Consider the following 17,041-nt stretch of genomic DNA (forward strand, 5'->3'; position numbering starts at 1 on the left):
TTCACAATTTCATCCAAGTCGTGTATATCACAGAATGCAGAGATCCCAGTATGGATCCCCACAGAACACCACTAGTCACAGATCTTCAGCCAGAATAAGATCCGTCTACATTTGAAAATGAATTTTAACTTCATACATAAATAGAAATACCAATAATAGCATCAAGTAATCATACTTGTGCAGCTTGTGTCTATCTTATTATGATATGGATGATCATGGTCTTAGGGCAGCACAGTAGTATCATGGCCAGCACAATGCTTTACAATGCAGGCAACTTGGGCTCAATTCCCATTTCTGTCTGTAAGGAGTTTATACATTCTCCCTGTGGGTTTCCTCCAGGTACTCTGGCTTCCTCCCACAGTCAAAAGACCTATCAGTTGGCAATTGTAGGGTAGACTTAAATTGGGGGATTGCTGGGTGGCAGGGCTCAAAGGGCTGGGAAGGTCTACTCTGTGCCAGATCTCAATAAATTAAAAATAAGTATGAATGATTGTTCTTGGCAAATTTTTCTACAGAATTAATTTGCATTACCTTCTTCTCTACAGGATAGATGACCCCAGCCATCATCAATACTCTTCAGAGATTTCCTGCCTAGCGTCAGATGTCACATAAACAGGACTTGTGATATGCTCCATCTGCTCATATGACCATCCACCACCTGCTCCCATGGCTTCACATGACCCTGACTGGGGGGCCTAGCAGGAGCTACACTTTGGCAAGGTGATCTGAACTGCAGGCTAGCGGAGGAAAGGAGCACCTTACACCTCCTTCGATGGAGACATATCTCTAACCCACCACCCCACATTTCCATTAGATACTTATACTATCCTGTCTGTTGCCAGACAGGAAACAACAAGGGTGCTTGCAGGAATTGGAAAACAAATGATGACCAGGAAACGAACAGTTTGTGATCAACTCAATCAATACCTCTCTCCAGGAAAGTCTGGCAGCAATCCTAAAGAAATTGTTAGTTGGCTAATCATTGAATAATCTGACATACTCAACACAGTTGGCCAAAACCATGAAAGAGACAGTCTAATCAACAAGTACAGCAGCTAAACAGATGTTGGCTTCTTCTGCTGTTGCAATGAAAGCAAGAAACTTCATTCATCAGATCAGCTGGCATAGAACTAGAACTGACCATCACTTCTGTTCAAAGCCATAGGCAGACTTGCTGTGGCCTTAATATTGCTCAAAGCACCCTGACAGGCAGATATATTTACCCAGTATGCCCTTGTGCACAGAGATCAGACATCTTCTGCAAACAATCCCATCCTAGTCCTCATCTGAGCCTCTTAAAGCAGGACAAATCCTTCAGGAATGGCACCCCTTTACCCATTTACCCATTCTTTACCTAGGGCACATAGGTACCCCATGCTTTACACTCCTACAATACGTTGATTACCGGAATCCAATTGTTAACTGTGGTGGGTTATGCAATAGGTGTTTTTTTTTTTAACTTCTTTGTTATCTGTTGGCCAGGTGAGAGTTCTTGGAGGGATTTTAAAAAAACTACAGTTGGGCTATGGTGAAGAGCAAACCGGTCGGAAATTAGAAAATGTGCTCTGCCTTTACAAAACAAACATGCAAATCAGTAGTGAGAGTGGAATGAGAAGAAAAAGTAGAATATGAGGATAAAGAATGGGAAAAAAGTTCAACAGCATATTCTACAGTTTTATTGTTGCCTGTAGCTAAAGATTTGATGATGATTTGTCTAATTAGTTAAAGGACTCACTTCCTCATGGTAATGTGGACCTGGAGGTCTTGATAACCCTGTAATTTGCTACAAGTACAAGCAATTTTTCATGGCTTATTCTACATAAACTCTATTCTACAGAGTAGACACCTTGCCCTATTGTCCTGTTTATTATTTATTGTGATGCCTGCACTGTTTTTGTGCACTTTACGCAGTCCTGTGTAGGTCTGTAGTCTAGTGTAGCTTTCTCTGTGTTGTTTTTTTAAATGTAGTTCAGTCTAGTTTTTGTACTGTGTCACGTAACACCATGGTCTTGAAAAACGTCTCATTTTTACTATGTACTGTACGAGCAGTTATAGTCGAAATGACAATAAAAGTGACTTGATTTGACAATCGTGAGAGCATATGGTGGTTCATGTGATCATATTTGAAGGGAGTTGCCATCAGGTGAAAAAGGAGGTGTCTTTCAATGTAATGTGTGTCTGAGGCAAGTGCATGTGTGTATATGTGTGCATGTGTTAGTGTGTGTGAATGCATGCATGCATGTGTGTGTGCATGTGTTTGTGTATGTGTTGTGGGGGAATCATTTTGATCAATAGTAGTTTTCCAACATTGAATTGAATTCCTTGAGGTTTCATTTCTGGCATTCACTTCCTCTGCACCTCCTCTCACCCAATTTCAAATTCTTGAAACCTTATGAATAGAATAACCGTTTTTCTGAGAAATGGAAAAGTTGCTCTGTGCCGTGGTCCATCACCATTTACAATGATGACTGTTGTGTATGTGGCCGTTTACACAACAATATCATTAATAAAAACGTTAGAGACTGGAGCTAAGTTAACGGGGCTTTTTGCTTACGGAACCCGAACTGAACACATATATACAGATCAATACGCACCCAATAGCGCATGCTCAATAACGTGTTACTACAACATAAATTAGTTCCATATTATACAGTAGGCTATATGGTACACTTCTCCCCTTTTATTTAAAACTTGTATCAAACGCTTTGTCTACGCTAAACAAATACTGTATGTGTACCCTTAATACCCATCCAGTGTTTGGTTAATACTGAATGCTATGAATTATAACAAAGTAATGTAATAATAATAATAATTATACTAATTATAACTGAAGTCTTTGGGGGGTCTTCTCATCCTCTCTGGGTAACGTCTGCCCTGCAATGTTTGCTTTGGGGGATTAGTCTCCACAGGTATATCAGATGGGTCCTCACAACTGAATACAGGCTTACTTGTGGGCAAGGCTGACGTGGTCACATCAGGAGTGTTTGCTTCTATGTCATGGGAGTTCGGGCGAGGTGTTGTTGAGTTTTTCACCTGAGCATCTAGGATTTGATCCACATGACGTCTCCATACATTCTCTCCCACCTGTGCACATCAGTGGCCTGTCAATGGCAGAGATTATACCTGGCTGCCACTTTGCAGTCGGTAATCCCGTGCAGGAACTGACTGTCCCACATTGAAGCTCCGTGTGGACTTAGCATTCAAGTGTTTGAACTGTCTGTTCTCCACATCATGTCGTACATTTGGTTTGAGAAGATCCATGCGGGACCTTGGGTTCCTGTTCAGAAACATCGTTGCTGGAGTCTGGTTAGTTGTGGCATGTACTGCATTACGATAGGCAAGGAGGAAGTTGTCTATCTTGTGTCGTAGTGGTTGATTTTCACGGTCCCTTGCCTTGAGGGCCTTCTTGAATGTCTGCACAAATATTTCTGCCAAACCACTTGTGAATGGATGGTAAGGAGCCAATGTAAAGTGCTTGATTCCATTGTCTTCACAAGACCTTGGAATTCTTTGGAGACAAATTGTTGTCTATTGCCTGTGCAGATTTGCTCTGGTACACCATTCCTGGCAAACATGGTCCTCAGAACTGTAATGGTCTTTTCCAATGTGGTTGTCTTCATTTTGATGATTTCTGGCCATTTGGAATGTGCATCAACGGCGATTAAAAATATAGAGTCCATGAATGGTCCAGCAAAGTCAATGTGCACTTGTTGCCCTGGTGATGAGGACCACTCCCACAGATAGAGAGGGGCTTGTGGTGTTGTGTTCTGGATCTTTTGACATCCAGCGCAGTTCTTGGTCACATCCTCAATTTGTTTATCAATTCCTGGCCACCACACATAGGCACGGGCAAGACCTTTCATCCTCACAGTACCCAGGTACCTCGTGCAGTTCCTCCAGCACTCTGATGCGTAGCTTGGGAGGAATCATAACTCGTAAGTCACATGTTAGTGTTCCCCGACACACTCACAGCTCCTCCTTCCTCGCTGAGAAGGCTGGAAACTGTGTGTTACCCCGCGCTGGCCATCCCTTTACCGTGATGTCATACACTTCTGACAAAGTAGGGTCATTGCACGTTTCCCTTTCAATGAGGCTGTTTGTTACTGGTAATTGTTCAACTATTGTCATGTGAAGGATCTCTGCTGAGTCCATTTGCGTAGTTACCTCGGAAGTGGGCAGAGGTAAATGTGACAAACCATCTGCGTTGCTGTATTGCTTAGTCCCCTTGTGCTCAATGTCATACCTGTGACCTCCTAAGTAAAGGGACCATCGCTGCAGCCTTTGTGCTGTCATCACTGGAATGCCTTTCCTTGGGTTGAAGATTGAAGCGAGAGGCTGATGGTCAGTCAACAGAGTAAATTTTTGGCCATACAGGTAGTGACTGAATTTCTTGACTCCCCACATGAGGCTTAGGGCCTCTCTGTCAGTCTGTGCGTAGTTACGTTCAGCTGAAGTTAGCGTTCTTGAGGCAAAGACTATAGGTCTTTCAGAGCCATCTGGAAACTTGTGCGATAACACAGCTCCTATCCCATGCGGCGAGGCATCACAAGCTGGTCGGATAGATAAGGAGGGGTCAAAGTGTGTGAGCACCCTGTCTGAAGTTAAGAGTCTTTTAGTTTCCTGAAACACTTTCTCACAGCTCTCAGTCCACTTCCATTGTGTCCCTGTCTATAATAGTGCATTTAGTGGGTGTAGGACTGTGGATAGGTTAGGCAAGAACTTGTGGTAGTAGTTCAGTAGACCAAGATATGCTCACAGCTGAGACACATTTTCAGGTGGTGGTGCCTTAAGCACTGCTTCTATCTAGTCTTGAGACACGTGTAAGCCATCCTTGTTGATCACATGCGCACAGTATGAAATTTCATTTTTGGAAAAACTCACATTTCTGTCGATTAGCTTTGAGTCCATATTCTTGTAACCTGGTGAGCACTTGTTTTAGGTTAGAAAGATGTTCGTTATCATCTTTGCCGGGGACAATGATGTCATCCAGGTAACACTGAGTCCCTGAAATCCCCTGCAGCACCTGGTCCAATGCCCTTTGCCAAATTGCAGGCAATGATGCTAGCCCAAACATCAACCTGTTGTACTGGTAAAGTCCTCTGTGTGTATTTATTGTCAGGTATTTCATAGATGCTTCCTCGATTTCCATTTGGAGGTAAGCCTGAGACAAATCATTTTTTGTGAAATGCTTCCCTTCTGACAGGGAAGCAAAGATGTCCTCAATATGTGGTAGGGGATACTGTACTGTGCGGAGCACTGGGTTGACAGTCATTTTAAAGTCGCCACATATGCACACCTTGCTTGGTTTTCCTGGTTTTGTGCTGGAGGTTTTCTTCATCACTGGAACAATAGGTGTGGCCCATTCACTCCAATTCACCTTTGACAGGACCCCAGTCTGCTCCAGACTTTTCAGCTCTGCCTCCACTGTAGGACGGATTGCATATGGCACTGGTCTGGCTTTGTAAAATTTTGGACATGCATTTTCCTCAATCTCAGTCTTTGCCTTCATGCACTGAAGTGTTCCTATTCCTTTCACGAACACTTCCTCAGAGTCAGCAAGTATTTGTGACAGTCTCTCAGATGTAGCCTTGCTGCCCACCTCTGCTGACACATTTAGTGCATTGATGGTGTGCCAAACCAACTGGATTTTCCTGAGCCATTCACGTCCCAGCAATGGTGGTCCTCCATTTTTCAGTACATAGACGTTCAGCTGCTGTGTTTTGTCTCCGTAGGTCACTGTCACATTAATTTCACCTTTGGGATGCACCTTTTGTCCTGTGTAAGTCTTTAGCAGTAGTTTAGTTCATTTCAGAGGTATGTGAGAAAACAGTCAATTGTAGTCACATACAGAAATCACTCTTAAAGCTGAGCCTGTGTCCAACTCCATTTTCAGTCTCACACCTGCCATTTGTGGAGTGATCCAAATTACTCTTCGATCGTCTGTCCCATTCACGCTGTGAAGTTGCAGACAAAACAATTCACTTTTGTCTGACTAGTTTTCATCAGCATTGTTTTCTTCCATTTTGTGTACATTGTTGTATTTTCCTTTCTAGGGTTTCTTGTTTCTCTGTATTTTGTCCTTTTTCTGCTGCTTACTAGCTTTGCATACTCTGCCAATGTGGCCCTGTTTGCCACAGTTTCTGCATTCTTTGTCTTTAAACCAACCGTCATCAGAGTCATGTGACATGTTCCCACAATGGTAACGTTTCTTTCCTTCATTTCTGCGCAGTGACATTTTATTTGTAACATATTCCAGAGATTTTTGTTGTATCTGTGAAGCACCTTGTGCCGCTATTTCTAATGATATTGAGATGTTTAGTGCTTTCTCAAATGTAAGTTCTTTTTCACAGAGGAGCATCTTCTGTGTGGTTTCACAGTACATGCCATACACTAACCTATCCCTCAATGCGTCTGATAGACCAGCTCCAAATTGACAATGTTCTGATAATTTGCACAATTCAGCACAATATTCAGAAATGCTTTCACCTTTGCTCTGATTCCATTTATGGAATTTAAGTCTTTCAGCAATGACCAGCGGTCTGGGATTTAAGTGCTTTTGGAGAGTGTCTACTATTGCTTGAATGTTTTGTCCGCTGGCTTTTCAGGGGTTAACAAGCTCCGTAGCAGACCGTATGTTTTCACGCCCATTACACTAAGTAAGACGCTGGCTTTCTTTTCTTCATTAACATCGTTAGCATCACAATATAACTCTGTTCTTTCAATATAAGTTGCCCAGTCTTCAATGCCACTATTAAGTGCCGTAAAGGTTCCAATTAACCCCATCCTTGTAATGTTAATTTAGCCTTGGTCTCTGTAAATTTAACCCTGGTCCCTTGTTTTCTTCTTTTGACTCACGTGACCTTTTTTTTTGCTAGCTCCATGAGCGTACTCTGGCTAGATGAGTGTGTCACTCATTCTTTTTATCTCCCTTCTGGGGCAGGCCGACCCTCAGCCCTGGGGTTCAGTGCCGGCTGTGGTCTTGCCTGGACGCGCCACGGCTCTGACTGTGTCTTTTGGTCTCCCGACATTCCCGACTCCGGCTGAACTCCCGCTTCTTTTCCAGACTCGCGGCCTCACTCTGCCTCTTCCGAGTGCCATTATAAATTAAAACATGGCGTTCCAATGCAATGCAGGTTCAATAACCTCGTCGCCAATTTGTTGTGTATGTGGCCGTTTACCATAGAACACTACAGCATAGGAACAGGCCTTTTGGCCCTTCTTGGCTGTGCTGAACCATTTTTCTGCCTAGTCCCACTGACCTGCACCTGGCCCATATCCCTCCATACACCTCTCATCCATGTACCTGTCAAAGTTGTTCTTAAATATTAAAAGTGAGCCTTCATTTACCACTTCATCTGGCAGCTCATTCCACGCTCCCACCACTCTGTGTGAAGAAAACCCCCCCACATGTCCCCTTTAAACTTTTCCCACTTCACCCTTAACCCATGTCCTCTAGTTTTTTTCTCCCCTAGCCTCAGTGGAAAAAGCCTGCTTGCATTCACTCTATCTATACCCATTATAATTTTATATACCTCTATCTAATCTCTCCTCATTCTGCTACGCTCCAGGGAATAAAGTCCTAACGTATTCAACCTTTCTCTGTAACTCAGTTCCTCAAGTCCCGGCAACATCCTTGTAAACCTTCTCTGCACTCTTTCAACCTTACAAATATCCTTCCTGTAATTTGGTGACCAAAACTGAACACAATACTCTAAATTCAGCCTCACCAATGCCTTATACAACCTCACCATAACATTCCAACTCTTATACTCAATACTTTGATTTATAAAGGCCAATGTACCAAACGCTCTCTTTACTACCCTATCTACCTGTGACGCCACTTTTAGGGAATTTTGTATCTGTATTCCGAGATCCCTCTGTCCTACCATTTACCTTGTATGTTCTACCTTGGTTTTTCCTTCCAAAGTGCAATACCTCACACTTGTCTGTATTAAACTCTATCTGCCATTTTTCAGCCCATTTTTCCAGCTGGTCCAGATCCCTCTGCAAGCTTTGAAAACCTTCCTGACTGTCCACTACACCTTCAGTCTTTGTATCATCAGCAAATTTGCTGGTCCAGTTTACCACATTATCATCGAAATCATTGATATAGATGACAAATAACAATGGACTGATCCCTGTGGCACACCACTAGTCACAGGCCTCCACTCAGAGAAGCAATCCTCCACCACTCTCTGACTTCTCCCCTTGAGCCAATGTCTAATCCAATTTACTACCTCACCATGTATTCCTAGCGACTGAATCTTCCTAACTAACCTCCCATGCGGGACCTTGTCAAAGGCCTTACTGAAGTCCATGTAGACAACATCCACTGCTTTCCCTTCATCCACTTTCCTTGTAACCTCCTCGAAAAACTCTAATAGATTTGTTAAACATGACCTACCACACACAAAGCCATGTTGACTCTCCCTAATAAATCCCTGTCTATCCAAATACTTGTAGATACTATCTCTTAGTAGTCCTTCCAATAATTTACCTACTACCGCGTCAAACTTACCGGCCTATAATTTCCCGGATTACTTTTAGAGCCTTTTTTAAACAACGGAACAACATGAGCTATCCTCCAATTCTCCGGCACCTCGCCCATAGATACCAACATTTTCAATATATCTGCCAAGGCCCCTGCAATTTCAACACTAGTCTCCTTCAAGGTCTGAGGGAATACCCTATCCGGTACTGGGGATTTATCTACTCTGATTTGCCTCAAGATAGCAAGCACCTTCTCCTCTTCAATCTGTATAGGTTCCATGACTTCACTACTTGTTTGCCTTATTTCCATTGACTCCATACCAGTTTCCGTAGTACAAACGTTTGTAATTACAGATGCAAAAAAACCATTTAAGATCTCCCCCATTTTTCTTTTGGTTCCATACATAGCCAACCACTCTGATCTCCAAGAGGATCAATTTTATCCCTTACTATCCTTTTGCTCTTAACACAACAATATCATTAACAAAAACGCTAGAGGCTGGAGCTAAGTTAACGGGGCTTTTTACTTACGGAACCAAAACTGAACACATATATTCAGATCAATACGCACCCAATAGCGCATGCTCAATAACATGTTACTATGGCATAAAATAGTCCCATATTACACAGTCGGCTCTCTGGTACAATGACCAAAGCAAGGAATAACTTCAGTCACTTTTCGCACACAGAAATAATGTCCCTAGGAGTTTCAGACTGTCGGCCAATCATCATTGTGTAGATACTGAAATACACTTATAAAGTGAGGCCACTAAAACATGCTAAGTGCTGGCTGTTCACAGTAATCATGATTATAAGGAGTAAGCAAATACCTCCTTTGCAACAGTCATCAGCTAATGGTCACACAATGCAACTCCCACAACATTTCACCACTACTATCAATTTTTCCACTTTAGGCCAAACTTCTAAAGAGTTTCACTTCCTTCTTTAATGGACAAATAAAAAGTTCCATCATGCATTTAATTCTGCATTTAATACCTTCTATCAGCATTGGGTTTTGCTAGCGATAACCAGATTGTAAGGCTAAGAAATTACCAAAATAATTTCTAAGTTAATTGGTGATTTCAGAAAATCATCTACATATGTAGGCTTTGTCTAATCAGCCCTTTTTACATTAAATCTTCTCTATTTTCTACCCTGTTATGTTTTGTAACTCCAAAACATAAAACTAATTGAAAGAAAAACACGGGAGCTCAGGAGAATGAGCCTTGGTGTCGTTTTTACTTTCAGCGAGGCGCACACACGACGTGGTGGCGTAATGAGGTATGCCATTCACGCAATTTAACATATAACCGTAATTAATTAGATTAACAACAAGAATGCTAAATCAAACAACATATTTACAATATTCAAATATTACTGCAATACAGACTTTCCTTTAGTTTTCTCTTGCCCTGCAAGCCTTCCTGAATCTTCAACCTGCTTATGTTTAAATGTCATAAATTTCACTCAACAGCTGCTTCCTGACCCATTGAATACCGTCAGCATTTTCTGGGGTTTTTTTTCAGAATTTGAGCAAGTGCAGAATTTTATTTTAATTCTAACAATATAGCATGTAAGAAAAAGGATCAGGAGCAGGCCATTTGCCTCCTTGAGATTGCACCACCATTCCATAAGACTCCATGTTCTGCCTTTTAAAAATAGAGATTGCATGCGATTCCACCACTTCTAATAGTGAGCTCCTGATATCAACCATTCACTGTGTAAAGTGCTTTCATCTCAATTCCCCTTCAAAATTCCTTTTTCTCGCTTAAACCTCAGCTGCTTTTGGTTTTGCCCTTCACACTATGGGAAAATGATTTTGACTGTCTACGTCTCTCCTAAATTTACATACCTTTATCATCTTCTAGTGTTTCAATAGTGTGACAACTAGAATGGTACACAATACTTCAAATGGAGTTTAATCAGTGTTTTGTAAAGATGCAATTTTTATATTTTATGCCTCTCTCTATAAAGGAAAGCATGCTTCTTCATCACTCTATCTACCTACCTGCATTGCCATTTTTAGGGAACTATGGATGTGAACCACAAGGTCCCTCTGTTCATCAACATTCCTAGACACCCTATCATTTACCCCATAGAACACAAAACATATCCTTGGTCCTCCACAGATATTTCCTGATTTGCTGATCTCCCCTGAACTTTTGTGTGAGTTCTGCAAGATATCCAGCACCTGGAGATTTCCTGTGTTTCCATTTACTCCGTATGTCCTACCCCTATATGACTTACCAAAATGCAGCACATGCCACCTAATCCCATCTGTCAATACCCTGCCTAACTTTGCATCCAATTTACATCCTACTTTCACCTTAAAAAGTCTCATTCAGAATTCACCTTACCACTAATTTTCATGTTATTGGCAAACATACTAATCATTCCTCCTACATTCACAACTGAGTTATTAAGTAATAAGTCAGAAACATTAGGGTCCCATTGCTGATCCCTGTGGTGTAACAGTGGACAGAGAATTCTACCACCATCCTCCTCCTGACTGTGTCAATATTGGATCCAATTTGTTTACCTTGGATTCGATGTGCCTTAACCATCTGCACCAACCTGCCATGCAGAACTTTTCAGCCTATCAGCCGTGACATATCAAAACTCAGATTCAGTACAACTTCCCATGTTTTCACATATCTCCAGGCTCCTTTGTAGGTTAAGTGTTTCTCAATCTCCCTCTTGAATACATTCAGTGACTCCATTTCATTGCTTGCTGGAAGAAGAAGTTCTCCATTTTGAGAATTTTGAGTCATAATTCACAAAATTCTCCATCTCAGATGAGTGACCCCTTTCCCTGATACAATGTGACTTAGTTCTGGAGAGTTCCCAGTATCCGCCCGATCAATACCTTTCAGAATTCTGCTTACTTCACTCAGCTCACCTCTCATTGAACCAGGCTGTTCAATCTGCTCAGCCTTTCACCATATAACAACCCCTTCACTTTAACCTGAATCTGGTGAGCCTTCTCTACATTACCTTCACTACAAGTAAAGCAACCTTCCTTACTTTGATATTCCATTCCTTACAGTAAGACTAACATTCAAATAGCCTTCTCATTCTCTTGCTGTACTCACATGTTGACCCTTGTGCTTCACGCACAATTACTCCCTGATACCTTTGTGCCACAAAACTACACCCGCATCCCAGATTGTTTTTAAAATTCTTGTCAATACGAGGATTTTCTGGGTACATTTGAACAGTGATCCGGAAAATCCAATCCCTTTTCCACTTAAATGATGTAAGCAGTTAGTACAACTCGAGGATTCTGGATTTCAAGTCTGCCGCAGTCTATGAGGAGTTTGTACAGTATGTTCCTCTTGTGAACCATGTGGGTTTCCTCAGGGTGTTCCAGTTTCCTCCCACAGTTCAATGATGTACTGGTTAGTAAACCAATTGGTCATTGTAAATTGTGCATTGAAAATTTGGTTAGCGTCAAGTAGGTGGGCTGGGTGGTGAGGCTCATTGCTCGAGAAGGGCCTGTTTCGCCAAATAAATAAATCATTTGTCCACAAAGAGATCCAATGAGATCACCTTTTGTTTTATTTGATTAAAAAAAAACAGAGAATCTGAACAAAAAAAAGCAGCTTACACATTTGAAAATATCAAGGTTCAAAATATGCAAAAAGATTGAAGAAACATCAAGATCAATTTTATTCACATGGACTTGGCTGAAATTGATGTTTTAATTTGGAAGTCTGCTACCAATTAACATATAACAGATGGGCATTGAGTATGAGTTAGGAAGTCATGTTGTGGGCATATAAAGCCTTGGTTAGGGAGCATTTGAACTATTGGGCCATTCTGGTTACCCCCATAACAGGAAAGACATGGAGTTTTTGAAGATGATGCGAAAGTTCACCAAGATGCTGCCTGGATCAAAGAATCCAGGCAATAGGGAGAGGTTGGTCTTTTAACCTTGAGGGAAATGCCAAATGCTAGAGGACACAGTTTTCAGGAGAAAGGGTAAGTATTTAAAGAAGATGTGTGGGGTAAATTTATTTTACACAGTGGGTGTAGATACTTGGAATATGCTGCCTGGGGTGGTAGTGGATACAGAGACAATGGTGTATTTCAGAGGCATTTAGTCAAGCAGATAAATTGCAGACAATGGAGCGTATTGGATCATGTGCAGACAAGTTAAATATAGTTTAATTTGGAAACCTGAATGGCACAGCCATTGTGGGCTGAAGGGCATGTTGCTATGCCAATCTGTTCTATGTTCTTTGTAAGCCAATAAGAGAACTACCTAAAGCAGAAGAGTATGTCATGAGTTTATGCAACTAAGATACTACTGTGTTGATTGAACCCTAACTGCCTTTTAGGTTGGACATGAATAATGAAGCCACTTTGACTTTTCCCATAAATAAAGGCAGGTTGTCAGCTGTTGGAAACAGCAAAGAGGCTTTACCCAGTAAGTTAGGAACTTTTTCTTCTGAGGCAAGTAAGAGCAGCTCCCATCACTAATAAAGGAAATCTCTTACATCGAAGGAGAGAAAGCAGTTCTCAAATGGCTCTCAGAAGCCATCTTCTACTCTTCTGTGAGAGAGAGATTAGCTTTATTTGTCACATGTACATTGAAACATAGAGTGAAATACATTGTTTTGCATCAAATCCAATCAGCGAAAATTTTGTTGGACAGCCTGCATGTGTCACCATGCTTCTGGCACCAACATAATATGCCCACATCTCATTAACCCTGTCTTTGGCCAAATAAAAGGTGGTGATGTATCAGCACATAAGAGGGAGATTGAAAATCTGGCTGAGTGGTGCCACAACAACAACCTCTCACTCAGCAAGACCAAGGAGCAGATTATTGACTTCAGGAGCAGGAAACAAGAGATCCATAAGCCAATCTTCTTCGAGGGATCAGAGGTGGAGAGGATCAGTGACTTCAAATTCCTCGGTGTTATAATTTCAGAGGATTTGTCCTAGGTGCAGCATGTAAATGCCATCATGAAGAAAGCACAGCAGTGCCTCTAATTTGTTAGGAATTTGTGGAGATTCAGCATAACATCTGAACTTTTGACAAACTTCTATAGATGTCTAGTGGACAGAATATTGGCTGCTTGCATCACTGCCTGGCATGGAAACACAAATGCTTTTTAATGGAAAATCCTACAAAAAGCAATGGATATGGTCTAGTTCATCATGGGTAAAGCCCACCCCACCACTGAGCACATCTACATGCAGCACTGTCGGAGGAAAGCAGCACCCATCATCAAGGTTTCCGTACCAGGCCATGCACTCTTTTTGCTGCTGGCATCAGGAAGAAGGTGCAGGAGCCTCAGGACCTACACTACCAGGTTCAGGGACAGGTATTACTCTTCAACCAACAGGCTGTTGAACCAGCGGGGATAACTTCACTCGCTCTATCACTGAACTGTTTCCATAGCCGATGGACTCACGTTCAAGGATTCTTCATCTTGTGCTCTTGGCAGTTAGTGATTATTAATTTATTATTTGTTTTCTTTTGCATTTGCACATCTTGTTGTCTTTTGCACACTGGTTGTTCGTCTGGGTGTGGTCTTTCATTAATTCTATGGTGTTTCTTGGATTTACTGTGTATGTCAGCAAGAAAATGAATGCCAGGTTTGATTAAGATGGCATATATGAACTTTGAAACTCCTCATAGGCAGTGGTAGGAATTGAACCCCGATCTTACAGCTGGCATTGTAAAGTGTTGCACTAACCATGAGACTTTTTCAGAAGTCCTCCCTGCCTCCTATTTCGGCAAAGTAGCATGGAAATTTATCCACCATAAGACTTTGTCACTGAAAATACAATGCTAAAAGGGCCTTACTTGGCTTTTCTGACTGTAAGGCATGTTCTATGCACAGCTGTACAGCAATTCAAGAGAATGTAATAAACACAAAAAAGCTGTTATTTTATTAAAAATTAGACTGTGGAAGCAAAAGTAGGAAACACAAGTCAGTAAAAGCTTAGTTTATGGGTTAAAATGATACCAATAAATCATTCTTGATAAAAAGAAAAGATCAGTGTGTGGATTAAACTTCTAGGTAGAGTAGTGACATGATTTAAGAAATAATTAGAAGCTGCACCAAACAGATGCCAGCGATCTCATGGGGTGTTTGAATTAAGACAGGCTAAACAGTCTTCTTCATTCACATTTTTCATTTGATGTTCAGAAAGCATAGCTTTCCTTCAGTATGGCTTGCACTAAGTGTTAATGTAATTAAATTTTGCGTGTTGCTGTCTTATCTTTTGCTAAAGCTTTCACGATCTTTAACAATTTAGAATGACTAGAAATAAAAAATCTAACGTAAAGCAAATTTTCATGAATATAATCATGTTGCCAATGGAACTAGAACAAGAGAAATGGTTTGAAAAGATGCTTAGGGAGCTTTTAGGGTGTTTGCTCCCACTGGCAATTTGTGCTTGTAACTATAGCAACATGGCAACAGTCCTCATGTAATATATTGGATTTGGGTCAAAATGGAAAACAATAAATTTACTATTTCAAGCTCATCTTTGAACCACATATATTAACAGAAAGGATAATGTGATGGAAAAAAAATTCTGCTCACAGGGTTTACTTGGTCAGTGGAATGCTTTAAGCTATTTGTTTTATTTAGATGAATGTTGGCTCAGTTTTCAGGTCTCATTATCTGAGCAGACAAAAGGAAATGGGAAGGAATTAATCCATGAACTAAATGGATTTACAATACTACCTATAGGCTAGGAGCAGCTGGAGCACCTACTCACTGGCCAACTGGCCAAACTCTCCAAGGCCCACCATCCACTGCACTCCTACCCATCGTGACCTCTGATCCATCAACACAGTCACCTTTGAATTTTTCCACAGCTTCCATGAGCTTCTTTCCCAAAACCCAGTCATTTTCCCACTTACCAGACATCTCTCTACTCTACACATACCTCACCCTCTCCTCCATCCAATAATAGCTTCTCCCCCTTAAACTCCAGGAATCACTACCTCCTAATGGTTCCTTTACCTTTAGATCCCTCAGAAATCTGGTTCAATACATAACAAACAACCTAGAATTGCCTTTTCCCTAGTGGGCTTCACGAGAAGCTGCTCTAAATAGTTATCTTGTAAGCATTATACAAGTTTCTCCTTTTGCGATCCAGCACCAACCTGATTTTCCCAATATACCTGCATATTGAAATTCCCGATCATCATTGTAACATTGCCTTTTCTATTTGCCTTTTATATTCCCCATTGTAATTTGTACCCCACATTCCTGTCTACTATTCAGAGGCCTGTATATAATACTACCAGAGCCTTGCAGTTTCTTAACTCGACCCACAAAGATTCTACATCTTCTGATCCTAAGTCACTTCTCTCTAAGGATTAGATTTCAGTTTTTAGCAAAAGAGCCAACCCATCCCCTCTGCCTATCTGACTGTTCTCTTGGTAAGATGCGTATCCTTGAATGCTAAGCTCTCAGCTGTGATTTTCTTTCAGCCCCGACTCATTGATGCCTATTACATCACTGCTTTCTATGCCAATTTCTAACTGCGCTACAAGACCATCTACCCTATTATATATTGTATACTGTGTGTATTCAAATATAACATCCTCATTCTTATATTCATCACCCTTTTCAATTTTGTCTCCATGTTATCTGAAGTTAAATTCTTCAGTCCTGATGAAGGGTATCAGCCCAAAACATCGACTGTGTTCCCACCCCTTGATCTTGCCTCTGATTGGTTTTTCACCTGGTACCTTCCACACTCCCCCCACCTTCTTTATAGGGCCCCTGCCCCCTCCTTCTTCAGTCCTGATGAAGGGTCTCAGCCCGAAACGTTGACTGCTCGTTTCAACGGATGCTGCCCGACCTGCTGAGTTCATCCAGCTTATGTACATGTTGATTTGACCACAGCATCTGCAGTGTACTTTATGTTGACTGTGTTCCCTCCATAGATGCTGACTAACTTGCTGAGCTCCCCCAGCCTTTTGTGTGTGTTAAAGTTAAATTCTTTTCCCTTTCTAAAATTTTGTCCTTTTTTTTATTCTGGAGACTCCGTAATCTCTTTTCTCCTTTTACATATTTTTCCATGCTGTTGACCCATTCCCCCCTCACTGTTTGAAACTATTTAGTTTAATCCCCTATCCACAGCTTGAGTTAAGCGATTCGCCAGGACCCTGGTTTCAGCCGGGTTTAAATGGAACCCTTCACATCAGAATAGCTTTTTCCTTCCACAACGCAGGTGTCAATGTTACACAAGCTCAAACCAACTTCTCCCACACCAGTCTCTGAGCCACACATTTACTTCTCTGATCTTATTAACCCTGTGCCAATCTGCACATAACTCAGGTAAAAATCCAGAGATTATTACCATTTTGTTTCTGCATTTCAATTTAGTCCCTAATCTTTCAAATTCCTTCAGCAGAACCTATTTCCTACGTCACTGGTAATTACATGGACCACAACAACTGGATCTTTCCTCTCCCAACTCCAAATTCCTGAGCAGGTCAGATGAGATGTCATGAGCTGGGGCACCAAGCAGACTACACAGCCTTTGGGACTCTTGATCCTTATGACAGAGAATT

At 41.5% G+C, this 17,041-nt stretch overlaps 1 protein-coding gene across 26 annotated transcripts in view; it reads right to left on the minus strand.

The window, feature by feature from the left end:
• rbfox1 (RNA binding fox-1 homolog 1) overlaps positions 1–17,041 on the minus strand; it is a 1,531,532-nt gene that overhangs the window by 41,530 nt on the left and 1,472,961 nt on the right. The gene's annotated exons all lie outside the window — the stretch shown is intronic.

Source organism: Hemitrygon akajei, chromosome 11, assembly GCF_048418815.1.
Source record: "Hemitrygon akajei chromosome 11, sHemAka1.3, whole genome shotgun sequence".
Classification (NCBI taxonomy): Eukaryota; Metazoa; Chordata; class Chondrichthyes; order Myliobatiformes; family Dasyatidae; genus Hemitrygon; species Hemitrygon akajei.